At 37.5% G+C, this 17,985-nt stretch overlaps 2 long non-coding RNA genes across 2 annotated transcripts in view; one reads left to right on the forward strand and one right to left on the reverse strand.

Moving 5' to 3' along the window:
• Positions 1-17,985, forward strand: part of LOC137233688 (uncharacterized) — a 540,569-nt gene that overhangs the window by 333,765 nt on the left and 188,819 nt on the right. The window lies entirely within an intron of this gene.
• LOC137252873 (uncharacterized) lies at positions 11,991-15,806 on the reverse strand. Its single transcript, XR_010953678.1, has 3 exons — positions 15,745-15,806; positions 15,568-15,597; positions 11,991-12,090 (listed from the first exon to the last, which is right to left on the reverse strand). It is a non-coding gene; the product is annotated as an uncharacterized lncRNA (long non-coding RNA).

The following is a 17,985-nucleotide window of genomic DNA, read 5'->3' on the forward strand; positions in this document are numbered from 1 at the left end:
ATAACAAAACGATAAATATTCGATGAAAAATAGATAACATTTGTTATCAATAGCAAATCTTAACAAATACTTAACACGTCGATCATAAACCGATCACTCTTCGACAACAAACCGTTAACACTTCAATAACAAATTAATAACACGCTGCTTTGTTGCGATTCCCTACCTTTCCCGTCCGCTTTCTTCTTTTCTTTTTATTTCTATTGCTTTTGATTTTCTCTCTTATTTCGCCCATATCAAATCTACAACATACATTCTTCCAATATTACACTACAGTGTAGTGAGCACTTACGCTTACACAGTGTATTCCTCCATACCGTGAGCAATGATGGTCGTACATAAAAAATTTGATTTGGAGCCTCCGTGCATTGTACAGATCCCTTCAGAAATCAGGTAATTTGATTTAAAGCAGAAAAGTCGGGTTAATACTGCTAGCGTTGTAAGACCTGACACGCTAAGATCGGTGTCAAGAAGCAGCGAGATATATATGCATAAGTATACATGTTTACTATTAAACAAAATTATACTACGTGCACAATTTTTTTTATTCAAAAATTCTACGAAATTTCGGCGAAATCATATATACAAATCGAGATGAAAGAAATGTAAACATTCAATTCATTTGTTTAATAACGAATTAGTAAAAAAAAACGCATAGTACATTGACCTATATAGATGATTACAACAACAACTGTGTACTCGTACACTGTGTGGGGCTATTTATTAAATCACCATATTGATGAACGTAATTACATACACCGGTGAATTAATCTGTATACAATGAAATAGATTGAAAAAGCTGATATATGGACACTCACACCCTTTTATTCATACATAGCGATATATAATTTCATTTACAAGTAATTGTTAATTTTAGGGTTTATTTAAGGCTTTTGTTTTATTTTGCCTTTAAGTCAAAAGTTATAAACGTACTATGGAAATGAGGACAGTTACTTGTAAATGAGAAAGCGTAATTTGTAAATGAGAATTGTAACGAATTTTTTGGAGTTCCTGATAATTATGCACCTTTAGCTAACGTTCAAATCGCTGAACTGTCGAATAAATAATATTCAGCATTGCACAATGGTCTTTATTTAAACTACTTTTGGAGTAGTACTTCGCAATTACAACTATACTTCACTACTAGCGTGTTTAAATCAAACTGATTGATTATCGCTTGCACCGCGCAGCTTTTATACTCTCAGTTAGCCTCGTTCACTTTTTACTCTTTTAACGAACATGCCTGCTGGAACAGTTGTATCTCATTATTGGTTATTTAGCTGTATAAATTAGGGTGGATCGATTTATATGGACGAAAGTTAATCGATATCGCGCCATCGATTTTTCTATAGGATTTGAGCTCAATAAAGAAAAGTTCCCCTACGCATACCCAAAAAAATAATTTTCGAGCCTGCGAAATTTCTTTTTCTTTCTTTTTTTCGACTTTGACTTTTAAGGTTTTTTCATGACCTACTAAAAAATGTTCATATGTATACCCTGTCCGACCCAAAAATGTCCGCTAAAAACGTTGGCGGTAACAGTTTTTTGAAAAAAAGTCTATGTCTATCTCGATTCCTTTATATCTGTACAACCAACCGTTATCCAATCATAGTTATAATACCCTGTGCACAAGTACAGCGGGTATAATAAAAAATAATGCATAACAACAACGAGTTCCCGATGAGCGAAGGCATGGAGCATACCATTGCCTAGACAGAAATATCTATAGCTCTAAACACTGAACAAGCTCGAAACGATTCTAAAGTTCTTCCGAAATTATACTTGAAATAATTCAAATTAGCTGTACATCGCACCCTTTGTTCTTGAACATTCTTTTGTATTTTACTTTTTCTTTTTTACTTACCTCCATGGAACATATGCTGTATGGTTTGAATGTTACTTCTATTTTTGTTTCTAGCTTTTAAACTTACTTTGTACTAGTAATAAGAATAATAACAAATATGGCACTGTAAAAGACTATGTCTTATATGTGTATTTTAAATAAATAAATAAATAAATAAATAAAAAAAAAAAAAATAATGCCAAAGTGATGCTGAAATTGTTGCATATTGGTTTTGAAGTAGACTTGAAATGATTCCGAAAATAACTCCATAGAGATGCTGGAATTACCCTAAAATTACACCGAAATAGTTTCGAAATGATTCTTAATTCCATTTCTTTCAAATATGATTGAAATTCGTAAATTGTAACACTTGGAAAAGGGTGGCCCTTAGGTCCATATTAGTAGATTTGCATACGCATGTTGTTGTTGTTGTAGCGATAACCTTGGGAGTGTTATCGACGTTGATGGTCATTTACAGGATGCAGATCCGGTACGTTCCGGTAACAATTAAGACATCAGCCTGACAATCTCGGGAACGATTTAGTATGACCACATGAAACCTTCTAGGCCATCCCGCCCTTCCACCCCCTCTTTAGTGAATGTTATGATGTGTTTATCTTTAATAGAATGCTTTGGTATAATAACAACTCAACACGAACGCGAAAGTATCGAAATTGACAAGAGATGACGAAAAATCATTCCAAAATAAATAAACTTCTACCCTGTTCATGTTGTTGATGTATTAGCGATAAAAAGGCTCCCCTAAGTTTTTTAAGAGTGTTATGTTGTTGTTGTTGTAACGATAATAATACTCCCCGAATGGTCCTTTGCAGGATCCCAATACGAATCCGAATTTGACATCTATTTTCATGTATTTTATTTGTGAGAGCCGCTATTCGGATTGGGATATACATTTTCTAACAAAATTAGGGAGGTTAGGTTAGGTTGAACTGGCCGGTCCATGAGGACCTCACATAGACTGAATAAGTCCGTAGACCAAACTGAAACACCCTATCAAAAACCAGGACCTATGTTATAAAATAACTCCGTCCTCTTGGCAAATACTAGAAGCTTCCTAGGATTTAGCCACTTGCTGCTTCTAGATCTGACAGCTGTATCACTCTTAATAGCTGGAGTCTTAGCCTGGGAAGCGCAGGGCAAGAGCACAGAACGTGCTCGATCGTTTCCTCCTCCAGCCCGCACTTCCTACATCTGCTATCACTGACCAAGCCTAATTTAAAGGCATGTGACGCCAGAAGGCAGTGTCCAGTCAGAATACCCGTCATGAGTCTACAGTCCTCTAATGATAGAAGCAACTTTGTTAGTCTAAGGTTGTAAGACCTGCACATAATCTTCGACACTTTACAGCCCCGCGCTTGAACCCACGCCTTTCCTGCTTGGTCGATCATGTGCACCTCTCGCCTTCGCTTAATTTCGCCCAGTCTAATTGGAACGTCTACGGAGCAAGCTTCAAGGTATGCGCCCTTTTTAGCTAGTTCATCCGTTTTTGGGTTCCCATCTATTCCCATATGCTCTGGGACCCAATATAGATGTATGCTTCTCCCTGTCCCGATTCTCTCCAGGGACTGCTTACACTCTTATATGCATTTAGATGCTGTGGTATGCGAGATTATTGCCTTAATTAGGGAGGCTCGAAATTAATTTCAGACCTATGGTCCCAGTATGACGCATAGATTCAGAAACAGGATGTGCCTTTTCAACAATAAATTTGACCCACTCTAATGTATATATATTTATAATTAAATATGCTATGTTGTATTTACGCTTACAGTCTCATAATTCTCATAATATAACCATGAAATTAATTTTCTCTTAATATACCTATTAAAATATTTCACGCCTTGTTAGTTCATAGTTCTAAAGCCATTTTCGAATGTACGCAAATTTTATGATTTGTGGAAGACAATTTAAATTGGAAATTTTATATACTTAGCTATGTGGGATAAAAAGATAATTAAAAGTTTTAAAAGTTAGCTCAATAAGTCGATCAAGTAAATTAATTATTAAGCCGTTGATCAGTTTATGGCAAGCATGCGTGACAAATGTGTTGTGACGAATTTTTGGGAAGAAATTCCAGTATATGTGCTTTATTTAGACTACCTTGGGAATAGTACTTTACAAATATATTACTCGCCTGCTTCACTAAAAGCCTGTTAAAATCAAACTGATTGATTATCGCTTGTACCGCGCTGCTTTTATACTCTGCGTTAGCTTCGTTCACCGATTTCTCCTAAGATCTAGACTTTTCAGGAACATGCCTTCTGGAACATATTCGTGTGTATGTGTGAGTAACAACCTCTGCTCTTGGCTGATCATAAAGTGATGTGTATGTGAAAGAATCTCTTTGTTTCAAGCTGCTAGTTATGTGCATGTGTGGTTGATTGTTCATGTACATAAGTGTGACTGCTTGCTTTATTGCTGTTGTGCATTTATTTAGTAGCAGCATAGCAATGTATAAAACTGCTAATATTCGCCACAATATATTTGGGCAAGTCTATGATGTTTATACTGGATTGATGGATTGATAGATAAGAAGATTACACATGCATACAAGGGTAGATACAAAGGGCGGAAGTACAGCGTGTATACTAATGATTTCAATATCGGAATTCAAGAATCCCGTAATCTGATCAATTACGGAGCGGCACACTATGCCGAACCCTACACTTTTCATTGTTTTGGAACCAAAGGTATATACATACGTGTAACGCCTGGTTCGACATTTTCGCACAATTGTGCAAGCCTTCCACCTCTAAGATAGCTCTAAGATCCCCGTCGAAGTGCAGGCACGGAAACAGGAAGCATCTACGAGCAATATTTCATGGCGGTATACTCTTACGTCAGCCAGCGTGGTGTAGAGGCTGTATGCTAATTTACGAGACAAAAGATCCATGATTTAAGTCGCGCAAAAAGTAACGTCAAAACACTTTAGAAACAATTTTTTTAACAAGGCCGTTCCTCGACTTTGCGGATAAACATCTGTGTCGACATAAAACGTAATAGCTCGCTAATTTTTAGGGAAGCTGAAAAAGCAAAGGTCCCGTTAAAGGAGAACTGGTAGTCTATATTTTTTTGAAGTTTATTCTCTTTCGTGTGTTTGTCCACCAAAGACTCCATAGTAGAAGGTGAGATTTAAAATCACTGTAAATATTCAATGAGAGAGACAAGGCGATCAGTGAGGTGGAAGATTACGATCCAGATACCCTAATCTTTGACGACGGAAAGTGCGTTCGACAACCCCTGTATGTGGAATTCAAAAATATCGAATAAAAAAGCAGAAAGAGCCTTGAATCAACGGGCTACCGGCAGAGCACGGGGATAAAAAGTTGACAAAGAGCTGGCATCAATTCCCATGCAAAATATGGGCAGGCGATCACATGCCATAAGATTTGAATTTAAATATGCTGTGCCCAATCCGAAAGAAAGACAATCTCGCAGACCTCACAACAAGTCATTTCTACCTTGTTGTGAGAAAGACGGAATGGTAGCCCACATGCTCTTCCGCGCGGATTGGATAATGTCTATCGATAATGAAGTTCAGAGTGCGCGACACAGCGAACGTGTTTACCGACTCTGTGTGGCTTAAGGGCCCATTACTCATACTTAGTATAGACTTGACTTGACTTGAGAACTGTCACTTACAGTTCTATTAAATGAACATTGCATGTTACTGATTACTCAAAACTTAGCAACACTTGACTTAGAAGTCTGTTGAATTTTGATTTTCTATGTAAGTTCTAAGTGACGTTTACATTTTGAGATGACATTTGTTTGTTTCCATTTCATTTTAACATTTTGTCATACAAATCGACATTGTTTTAAACAATTTTTACACTCATAAATTAACTTTGTTTAAAACCCACAACTTTTTGTAGCAAATATTTCACAATAAATTGACATCTGGAAAACAGCTTATTATGATGCCAGACTGTATGCGCTAAGTGGATTATCACAAATCACACACAGAAGATTACGCATTGCGCATGTAAACAAAAGATCAGCCGGTTTTTGGACAATTTTTACGTCATTTTTCTTTAGCTCTTGTATTTTTCTCTCTTTCTTTCATTCGCTCAAGCAGTCAACTGTGACGTAGATGCGCAAAACGAAGCAATTTTGAACTGGTGAATGCGCAATCTTCTGTGTGTGATTTGTGGTGGAGTATAATCGTGGCTAAGTTGCCAAGTTTACGCCAAGTCAATGCTAAGTGTCAGTAATGGGCCCTTTAGGCTTAGGTCCTCATTATGCTTTTGAATCAAATTGTTGAGTGGGTAGGTGCTGGAAGTCATCATAGTCATTCAGCAAAAACTGTCAGTTCGACATTTCATTATGCTCTTTTTATTGAGCTCAATTGCCTCACTATGTACATATATGATGTTCAGGGGTCATAAGAAGACATCCCGTGGCAGTTCTACGTGCTGAGCGGTCGGCCAATTGCTTTGTTAATTGCTGCCGACAAGCGCTTGCCGATTTTGTTGCGGTTTTATACTTTAGATGCAATTTCGGAGAGATGTGTGTAAAGGTGTTATCGAAGGTTGACCTAAGATCTTTGGGTGATTGACAGTCGGCAGCGTAACGCCACCGGGGCAAATGTTCAATATTTGCGGGGCAAAGAGTGAACTTTCTATGTCTTGAAGTAGAGTGCCGTGGTTGACTGCGTCAAAGGCTTTTGACAGGTCCACGAGCACTGTCCTTTGTTGGAGTTTTGCTGGTTCAGTCCGTACGCCTGCAGCGACAGCCGGTTCTATCTAGTGGCGACTTGGAACTTTTTTCCCCGCGACCAGGGCTGTCATTTCAGTGTAACCCCATTTAATTTGTAGATATCCCTTAGTGCTCCCGAAATGCATTTGTTATCGGGAAGCGGATAATACAGGCGTAATGTAAAGCTAATTTATATGACTAGGGAACATTTTTACTTCCTTATTTATTTTTTACAAAAATTAGCATTAGATTACGGGTCAGTCAACATTCAAACCAATTCAGTTCATTAAATGTGCATAACAGTTTGGATAATCTCAGTTCCTTAACTCGAACAACACAAAATAATTAATTTTCGGTTTTACTTTCGGCCACCCACGATGAAAAAAAAAAATTTACAAAACCGTTAACAGCGTTATGCAACAGTAGTTTTGGTTGTTGGGCAAAAAATTTAAAAAAGGTATAATGAAAACTATTTGTATACAATAATATAAACATACATACTTAACATTTGTATGAACGAAAAGCATTTGTTGTAGTGCTTCCATTACAAAGCATAAAATTTTTCAATAATTAATTTATTAATGCAACTGCAAAATTTGAGTACGAATAAACAAGTACTGGTAGGTGTGAAAAGGGTATTAAAAATAAAATAAATTCCTAAAAAATATTTCCTTGTAATTTTAACAAATTTAGTTTGCACTTATGACGGTCATACTTAGTACATAACTACCCTGCAGTCAAAAGGTACTCGCCCGACCATCTCGGGAACGTTTAACATGACGACATTAAACCTGCTAGGCCTACCGCCCCTCCACCCCGTAGTTCCTCGAAGTCGCCAGAGCCTGCGCTGGCTAAATATGTGGAATAGAACTGCTCGCGCAGTTAAGGTTGACAATTGTGTTGCGGAAGCTCTGAAGCCATAAAGCTATGCATTGCGCCTATCAACCCATTGAATCCCTCTGCCTCGATGAAATGCGCGAGCTATTTCTGCCGGAAATTTGCAATGCATACTTCAGTTGACGAGTTACTGCTGCAAATAAAAGAAGCCAATAAAAAGGCCAAACTCTACTTGTCGTTTTAGCTTTTACCACTCTCGAAAGATGGAAAATGACAAGGATAATTCCACTACTAAAGCCAGGAAAGCCAGCTAACAATGGTGTGTCTTATATATCGGTGTCATTCCTTTAGCAAGAAGCAAAGATGTTGGAAACCGTTTTGCTTCCCTCGTTTAAACGCAAGCCTTCAGCTAGCCAGCAATCAGCATGGCTTTCGTAAAATGCATATCACTATCACCGCGCTAAACGCATTAACACATCGTTAAATTGCGGACTGAACCACGCAAAATTCCATCATAGGACGTTGCTCGTAGCACTTGACCTATCAAAAGTTTTTGACACAGTTAACCACCGCACACTGTTCCAAGACATATAAGATTCAACCCTTCGCCCTTGTCTTAAAAGATGGAACAACGTGTTCTATGCCGACGACTGTACGATAATGGTAACAGGCTCTTGCCCCTCAATAGATGAATAAGTTTCCAAAATGAATAGCTACCTACCTAGTTTTTCTTTTTTTCACCTCGCGCGATGTGAAACTATAGCCGACCAAGTTCACGTCCACTTTATTTAAGAAGTGGGAAGATCAGGTGACGAAAATATTGGACACACATGTCGATGGCGCTAAACTATCGACTGTACATACACTCAAAGATCTTAGATGTAACACTCTACAGTACTTTTACATTTAAGGCACATGCCTACGAAATTGTACCTAAATCGCAATTTTTCGGAAGTTCTGTTTATTTTGCACCTTCTGCTAACGTTCGAATCGCTGAACTGTTGAATAAATAAGTCAAATATTCAGTATATCGAAATGGGCTTTATATAGACTACTTTGGGAGTAGTACTTCACAATCACAATTATACTTTTCTTACAATGGAAAATCTGCGTATTCCCTCGGCGAAGCTGTCAACCTCTTTGCTGATTTTTTCGGGGCGAATTTTGAGACTGGGACGTTTCTCACCGAGGAACTAGATACGAAAAATGACACCCCTATTAATTTTGGTCAATTGTCCCTGACTCTTGAAGATGTCATTTGTGGCATCTCGGTGATCAAGTCGTCAGTGCAAATGAAGGTAGATGGGTTCTGTTCTTTTTTGTTTAAAAATATTGCAGCAGTTGCGTATCCAATCTTATTAATTTTTAATAAATCTCTCAGGAATGGAGATTTCATAAACGCTTGGAAGGTAACGTCTATTACCCCGATATTCAAGAGTGGTAATAAAAGTAATGTTGCCAACTACCGTCCTATTTCTAAACTTTCCACTGTCTCGAAATTGTTTGAAATTGTAGTTAAGGATAAAATATTCTTCGCAGTAAAGGCCTTGATTTCACCTAATCAGCATGGATTCATGCCTGGCAGATCAACCGTAACTAATCTAGCAGTATTTTCTGAATACTGTATTTCTTCATTTAATAGGAGGGCGCAAGTTGATACTATCTATACCGATTTTTCGAAGGCTTTTGACAAAGTTAACCATTCATTACTAATATCTAAACTTGCTGGCTTCGGCTTCCATTCTAGTATGCTATCTTGGGTGAGATCTTACTTGGCAGATCGTAGCTGTGTTGTTGTGGTAGATGGTATTTCTTCGCGGTCGTTTACTGCCAATTCTGGTGTACCCCAAGGGAGTGTGTTGGGTCCCTTATTATTTGTTATCTTTATTAATGACATACGTCATTGTTTTAGTTATGCTGAATTCTTATTGTTTGCTGATGACTTGAAAATTTTTGCATCAATCACGACTCAATCTGAGTCCACTATGCTCCAAGCTGATCTTGATAACGTAATGGACTGGTGTAAACGGAATCGTCTGCTTTTAAATATAAGTAAATGTTTTAGTATTACCTTTGCTAAAACTCGAAATGTTCTTCCTGTTTCTTATCATATTGGGGACTCTACGCTGAGGTTTGTTGATGAAATATCAGATCTTGGTGTAGTCTTTGATGCGAAGTTTCTATTCCACAGTCAGATTAATTATGTCATTGCGAAGTCTTATTCCACACTCGCGTTCATTCGCCGTTTCAGTATGGATTTTAGTGATCCTTATACTTTAAAACTTTTATTTACAACCCTAGTGCGGTCTAAACTAGAATATGCTGTTTTCATTTGGAGGCCGTACCATGCCTGCCATATAGACCGACTTGAGCGTATTCAAAAAATATTTTTGCGATTTGCCCTCCGGTCTTTGCGTTTTCAGGACCCTGTTCCAACATACAGTTCTAGGTGTCTTTTAATTAACCTTAAATCTTTAGTGAGTAGAAGATCAATGCTTTCATTGACATTTTTATATGATATCATCAATGGGACGGTTGACTCGCCCTATCTTTTAGAACGTATACGGTTCAATGTGCCATCGCGAACCCTTCGATGTCACGATTCTTTCTGGTTAGATAGATTTAGAACGACTTATGCTTCCAACTCTCCAATTGCTAGGGCAATGAGGGAGTTTAATTTGCTGTATTCTATAGATATTGAATTTGCATTAAATAAATTTAGGTTTAAACTGCTATTGAATGAAATTATTTGAATATTTTATATTTATTAGTTAAGATATATTAGTAAATAGTCTGTAAGGAGGTTCTGATTGTCCTAGACTATAATATGAATAAATAATAAATAATAGCGTGTTAAAATCAAACTGATCAGTTATTCCTCAGCTTGCGCTGCTTTTATACTCTCTGTTGCCTCGTACGCATACTTCTCGCCTTCTGGAACAGTTGTATCTCATACTTTGTTATTTAGCTATATCGTGTGTATGTGTGAGTAACAATTTCGTGATGTGCGATTGTTTCTCCTTCTTCTTCGCTCTTATCTGCTGACTATATAATATATTCGCTTCGAGCTGCTGGTTATGTGTGGAATATTCTTCTTTGCCTTGTATATAAATGTGGTTGGTTGCTTTAATTTGTACATGTACATAAGTGTGGCTGCTTGTTTTTTTGTTGTTGTGATTATTTGCTAACATCATAGTGATGCTAACATTCGCTACGATATGACGAATAACTAGTGTGCCATATAGTATAATGCTGGCAGAAGCTAACTACTGTGTTAATTGGTATGAGCCTGATGCATATACTGACTTGTGTGGCATGTGATACGATTTTGGTGTATAAAATTACTAGTTGTTTGTCAGCAGAGATGATGCTGATGCAGGTACTAGCAATTGATGCTTCCTAGAACATCGCCATGTTAAAAATACCAGTTGCTAATATGGAAAAAAGACAGAACTCTTAACTGGTTGGAATTTTTGGCAAACTAGTATTCTTCTAGTATACGACTAGTTCGTTTGACGGCAGGGTACATATGGATGTGTGAATATACCAAAAAATCAACTAATACCATATTTAAAAATATACTCAAAAAAATTTAATAAAAAAGAAAACTATCGTGCTATAGCGCAGGTGCGACTTTCCTTTTAGAAATGTGTTTCATTAAAATCCAAATGTAAAAAAATAGTAAACCCAAAAAAGTTGAAGACACAAATTTTTTGATAGCGCATGCGCACAATCACTTCGTCCCATGCGTTATGCATGCACAACAACAATAGCAGATACGAGCAGCACACGGGCTTGTGTCACAGCAGAGTGCAATATATGGCAAGAAAGGTAAGGAGTCATACGTTGAACTAAAGTGCGTCTCATAACCATAGCACACATTTTTCCTCAGAGAGCTAACTGCTGGGAAATATTTGGGATACGCAATACAAACAAAATAAAAATGTGGAAAGTACAGCTGTTTATATTCTTTAGTTTCAGCAACAGATTTTTCGAATTACTATCTTCCATTAATGTTAACGTCATACAAAAGCTAAAGCGTGTCCTTATTGGGCATAGGAAATCGTTTCGTAACTATAGCCCATTTAAAGAACTCTAAAATTCGCGTTTTTTCCATTGATAGCTTTAATTTAATAGATTTCCGTTTTGCTGAATACATTTAAAAATTCTATTATACATAGAATGTACTAACTTTAAAAGTAATCTATCCTTCAGTTGCTCCCTTTTATCCACAATGGCACACTTCATTTCGTTTGCGGAGCTATATTGGTGCTTTATGGCATAGATTCTAAGGGCTAATAATCCCGATATATTCTCCATGGCATTAAGATCGGGCGAGCAGGCTGGAAAATCCAAAAAATTAACTCAATTTTCAGGAAAAAAAATGTTTGTCTCGCGACTTACATATATGGGTCCATTTTCCTGCTGAAAAGTCCACCCTTGTTCACTATTTGCTCGTAAAAAGGGAAGAAGACTGCATTGAAGTACATTAACGTAATGTGAATTCTTCATTTTTGAGCTCACAAACTGCAAGTATAGTGCGGCGTCGCCAGTAAAAGCTCCCCAAACCATCAATGACCCACCTCCAAAATTTATCTTAGAAAAAATTTGGGGCTCCTTCTCCAAATCCAATATCCTCTATTTTCGTCCGGGCCATCTAAGTTCCATTTTTTCTGATCTGAAAATATAACCTGAAATAAAAGGCGAGACATAAATATGGGTTCAAAAAGCAATTAAACTTCTCTACTTGAGCTCAGTCCATTTTCGTATTGTGGAGAATGTTGACATCACTATGCTGTTAGTAAATAATCACAACAACAAAACCGGCAAGCAGCCACACTTATATACAAGGTAACGAAGAATATTCCACAAATAGAAGCAGCAGCTCGAAGTGAACAGATGTCTCACACACACCCATGTAGTCATCAACATACGCAGCATATAGCTAAATAACCAAGTATGTGATGCAACTGTTCCATCTTCGTGAAAAGTGTAGAACTTAGGAGAAATATGCGAACGAAGCAACAGAGAGTATAAAGGCAGCGCAAGATGAGGAATAACTAATCAGTTTGATTCAAACACGCTTTTGTGAAGTACGTTATATTGAAGTATAATTGTACTACTCCCAACGTATTATAAATAAAGACCATTTTGCAATACTGAATATTGAAGATATTTACTCGACAGTTCAGCTATTCGAACGTTGGCAGAAGGTGCATAATTATTAGGAATTTCCCAGAATTCGATACAATATGTTTCTTGGTGAACTCAATACGCGTATTTTATGTCGCTCTGTTAAAAAAGAAGCAATCTTAAATTTTTGGCGGCAAATATATGGGTCTTCTTGGAGAACCCTTCATATTGTTGATTTGGTTCCGTTTGTTCTCACGAATGTCGTCCATTTCGAACAGCTCAGCGATTAGTTGCTGACGTTTAGATTTTGCTCCTTCAAAACCAAAATTTTGCTTGTTTCGGTTTCAGTTAATTTTGTTCCACGTGGCATTTTTATCACCGTTGGCTTAGAGTTATATGTACAAAAAAGAAGGAGTTCGTTAAAAACTTTTACCTGAGAGAGTAATTTTCGACTTAACTGAGTGCTATAGTTATGAAACGATTTTATAAGCACAATCTAGGAAGTGTTCTGCTTTTATATAACGGCCAATTCAATACGGGAGAAATATTCGAAAAATTGGTGACTCAAATGAGTGAGAACGAATAGCTATCGAAGACCTATCAAAGCTTTTGATACGGTCAACCATGGCAAGTTACTGCAGACGGTGCAATTTAGAAACGAAACATCAAAACCAAGAAGAATTAAACAAGGGGTGCCACAGGGTGGTGTCCTATCCCCACTTCTGTTTCATTTCTACATATCTAAGCTACCTTCACCAGCAGAAGGAGTCACTATCGTTTCATACGCCGATGACTGCACAATAATGGCCACAGGCCCAGGCCCACAGATCGATGAGCTCTGGAACAGAATAAACGGCTAGCTCCCTGACCTCTCCAGTTTTGTCACCTCGCGAAACCTGGAATTATCACCGACTAAATCTTCCGCGACCTTATTTACAACATGGACGTCCCAAATGTCGACCATTTTGAACATCCACGTCGATGGCACTACGCTACCGACTGTCCTACACCCCAATATCTTGGGTGTGACGTTTGATCAGGATCTACATTTTGGTGAGCACGCAGCCGCAATTGTTCCGAAAACCTAGAGCCGTAATAAAATCCTCAAATCCCTTGCTGGCAGTACCTGGGGAAAAGATAAAGAAACGCTCATTACTACATACAAAGCAATTGGCCAGCCGTTTACGTGCTACGCGTCACCCATATGGTCGCCAAGCCTAAAAACTACCCACTGGAAGAAGCTACAGGCTCGCCAAAATACTGCTCTCAGAATCGCCACTCGCTGCCTTTTTATGTCCCCAGAACACCATCTACATAATGAGGCGAGAGTACTCCCCACCAGGGAGAGAAACGAGATGCTAGCAAAACAGTTCCTGTTGAATACCCAGAAACCTGGGCATCCAAACAGACATCTGATTGATGAGCCAACACCGCCTAGGGGCTTAAGGAGTCATCTCCGTAAGCATTTTGAGGAAATATGGCACCTGAGAACCCAGCCATATGAAGCAAAAAAACACAAGCAGGTCCTTGGTGAACTCCACAAACAGGCGTCGGACCTTTATGTGAGGAATTGCCCGGTGAATCCAGTACTCAAAGAAAAGTACCCAAAACTTGTGGAAGAGGAACGCATACTCCCCAGGAAACGCGTGTCACTCTTGCTCAACTTCGTTCTGGATACTGTAACAGGTTGAACTCTTACCTATCCAGAATCAACCCCGACATACAAAATGTATGCCCCGCTTGCAATGTGTCCCCACATGACACCAACCATCTCTTTAATTGTAATGTGGAACCAACGCCTCTAACACCCCTTTCATTATGGTCCACCCCTGTTGAAACGGCAAGTTTCCTTGGACTCCCGTTAGAGGATATTGATGACAATTTGTGATCGGTCGCGGCTGTTAGGTGGGGCGAAGCACTGCTACAACAACAACAACAACAGAACGAATAGCTGTACTTTTCCATATTTTTATTTTTATTTCTAAGAGCACCACAAAAACTTTTCACCAGTTATTTCTCTGAAGAAAAATTTGTGCTATAATTATGAGACGCAGTATATTCAGCCACTATAAAATAATACATTGAATTATAAAAAAACGAGCTCAAAAAATAGAGCTCGTCGCATTTTGGCATTTTCACATGCTTTTAATGTGACCGAAATTTTTTGTTTCGAATTAACACCAAAAATATCCAGTAATAGTAAATAAGCTGCTATAAAATAACGTTACATACGGTAGTAAAACTACTAAAGTCGTAGTCGAAGAGATAAAACCTTGAGCTGTTTCGCGATTATCAGTCATTAGACATGCCATACATGTTGATGCGTTGTGCTATAGCATAGATGGGAAAAAAGTCTAGTGAAGGTAAGGGTAGACGAAATTTGATAATAATATTGTAACGATTTTTGGGGGTTTCTGATTACTATGCACCTTCTGCTAACGTTCGAATCGCTGAACTGTTGAATATATAAATCCAATATTCAGCATTGAAAAATGGTTTATATTTAGACTACTTTGGGAGTAGTACTTCACAATTATACTTCACTAGTAGCGTGTTTAAATCAAAACTGATTACTGATTCGCCAGCTTGCGCTGCTTTTATACTCTCGGTTACCTCGTTCGCCCATTTCTCCTAAGGTTTAGACGTTTCACGATCATGCCGCCTAAACAGTTGTATCTCGTGCTTGGTTATTTCGCTATATACATGCATATCTGTAGTTTATGTTTTTCTTCTAGCCACATGCGTGTGTATGTGTGAGAAACAACTTGTGCGCTGAGCTGCCGGCTACATATATGTATGTGGAATAATCTCTCTCTGCTTCAAGCTGCTGGTTATGTGTATTATTGTGGAATATGCTTCCTTGCCTTGTACATAAGTGTGGTTGCTTGCTTTAATGTGTACGTGTACATAAGCGTGGATGCTTGCTGTTTTTGTTGTTGTGATTATTTACTAACATCATACTGATGCTAACATTCGCCACAATAGGCAATCAGTAAGTTTATTTCACAAATAATAGTACTGTTAAATTGGCATACTTTGTCCACTGCATTTTCCATCAACTCTGACTGAAAAAACGAGAAATATGGAACGTCAAACTAAAGTTGTGCGAAAGTGGTTTTAGGGTGGGTGACGGTTCTATGTGCTTTGTAGTTCAAGTTTCTTTACATAGAAATAAGGCGCACCCTAATACCTTGATATATACTTTTATCTACCTTAAAGGCCTGAAAATAAAGACAATTATTATGCGTGCATCAAGTGAAATGACAGCTACTGACTTAAAACGAAAAAGAATTGAGAGTAAGAAGTGTCAAAAACACGTGTTAAAATAATATAGGTACATTTTTAACAAAACAGCCAATGCAAATATTTAACAAAAAAGGAAAACATAAAAACTAAACGAATTCAGCATTTACGGATAAACTTTTTATTATCTACTTTATGCCAGTTAAGTAAAAACAAAACCATATAGAAAGGAGAAATAATAACTAAGAAATAAAAACAATGAACCAAACCGACAAAAGAAAGTAAATCAAAATGGGCGCAGAATAGCTGGAAAATTTATATATATCGCACAACTAGATCAAAACAGCAATCAACTCAAACAACCGCAATGTACAGAAAACGCGATAAATTAACTTCCTCGCCTATATGCGTCAATGCAATTTTTTTTTACCGAGTCTTTTCTCGCTGCTTTGTGGAGGTATTGCTAAATCGAATAAACAGTTCGGCTTAACCGCTTAAACGGTTATGGCCGTCTAATAAGGCGCACCAGTAGCTTCTTCGCTCCGCGAATTGGTCACACCAAGGGAGTTTAAATCATTTTCCACCTAGTCCTTCCAGCGGAGTGGGGGACGCCCTCTTCCTATGCTTCCATAGGCGGGTTCCGATAGAAACACTTTCTTAGCCGGATCGTCATCTTTCATTCGCTTAGCCAGCGTAGCCGCTGCTTTTTAATTCGCTGGACTATGTTGATGTCTGCGTAAAGCTCGTACAGCTCATCATTAAATCTTCTTCGGCGGTACTCAAGCTTCAAAGTTAAAATTTGAAATTTAGCTCCCTATTATTCTGGTTGAACGATGTTATATTGGGGTATTCCATCCCATTTCGACCAATTTTGAACCCGACCCCTATAGAATTGTCGTAGATTACCATAATATATAAAGAAAAGAATACTTAAAAATCATTTTCTTAAATTTTTTTGTTATATAAATAAAATTGATAAAAAAATTTTTTTTTTTGAAATTTTTTTTTTCAATTAAATAAAAAAATAATATAAAAAAAAAAATCGGCCCACTCCGGGATTAGTAGGAATGATTGCAGAATTGATTGAAGTTTTTTATGAGAAAAAAGAAAATATGGCGAAATTCGAAAAATCTCGAAAAAATGAAAAATAAAAAAAAAAACTTTAAAAATGTTTTTGTATTTTTTTCCGAAAAGTACATTTAAAAACAAATTAAAAAAAACAAGATCCCAAACGGTCATTTTGGAAAAGTTATAGCATTTTGAAAACAAAAACGGTGTTTTTTTTAAATTCATAACTTTTTTTGAGGTGGATGAAAAAATTTGAAAATATTCTGAAAAACGTCTTTCGTAAGCTAGAAAAAGAAGAAAAACGTTCAGCCAATTCTAAAGGGGTCGGGTTCAAAATTGGTCGAAATGGGATGCAATACCCCATATGTATCTGGTAATTCCGTTTGGTTAGGAAAATTACTTGTCTTAAAAAGATAACTCATTGTTGGAGAGCATTTGCTAATAGTTAATATTTTTCATATTCTGGCGAATGTTATTGTTAATCACAAATCACTAATACAATTCCAACTCCAACCATTAATGACACCTTAAGAAATAATAACTCTGATCCCAAGATTCTCAATACCGTATGCATTTTCTTATTATATCGACTCATGCGCCACCTAGCAGAATATTTCTCCTTGTATTGCATTGTCACGTGACCCTGCACTAAGCGTAAAGTTTCAACATTCTAGTTTAATGAGAAAATACTTAAAAATCGATCACAAGATGCCGCGCGTTCTCTTTGAATTTTCAAAATATCTCGCTCGCTGCCACATCTTTTCATTCAATTTTTTATTATTTGTATTGCATTTTAATATAACTACCCTTTGAATACCCGTTTGACTCTGTTGTGCCCAAAAATTGTTTGGCTTAAATTTCAAATGTGCGCCTCACTTGCCATCTTCACTTTCTATCCCGTTCTCTCCTACTTCATCTTCCTATTCTTGTCCATCCCATATTCCATTGATCTTCCTCCCACTTCCGAACCCATTCCCAATCCAACTACCGATCCTACTCCCACTCTTACTTCTACTCCCATTCCTACTTTTACACCAACTCCTACTTCCACACCAACTCCTACTTACACTTCCATTCTAACACTTTCGATTCTACCCCTAGTCACACTCCCACACCCACTCTATCTACATACCTCTCGCTCT

The sequence above is a fragment of the Eurosta solidaginis genome, chromosome 5 (assembly GCF_040869045.1).
Source record: "Eurosta solidaginis isolate ZX-2024a chromosome 5, ASM4086904v1, whole genome shotgun sequence".
Taxonomy (NCBI): Eukaryota; Metazoa; Arthropoda; class Insecta; order Diptera; family Tephritidae; genus Eurosta; species Eurosta solidaginis.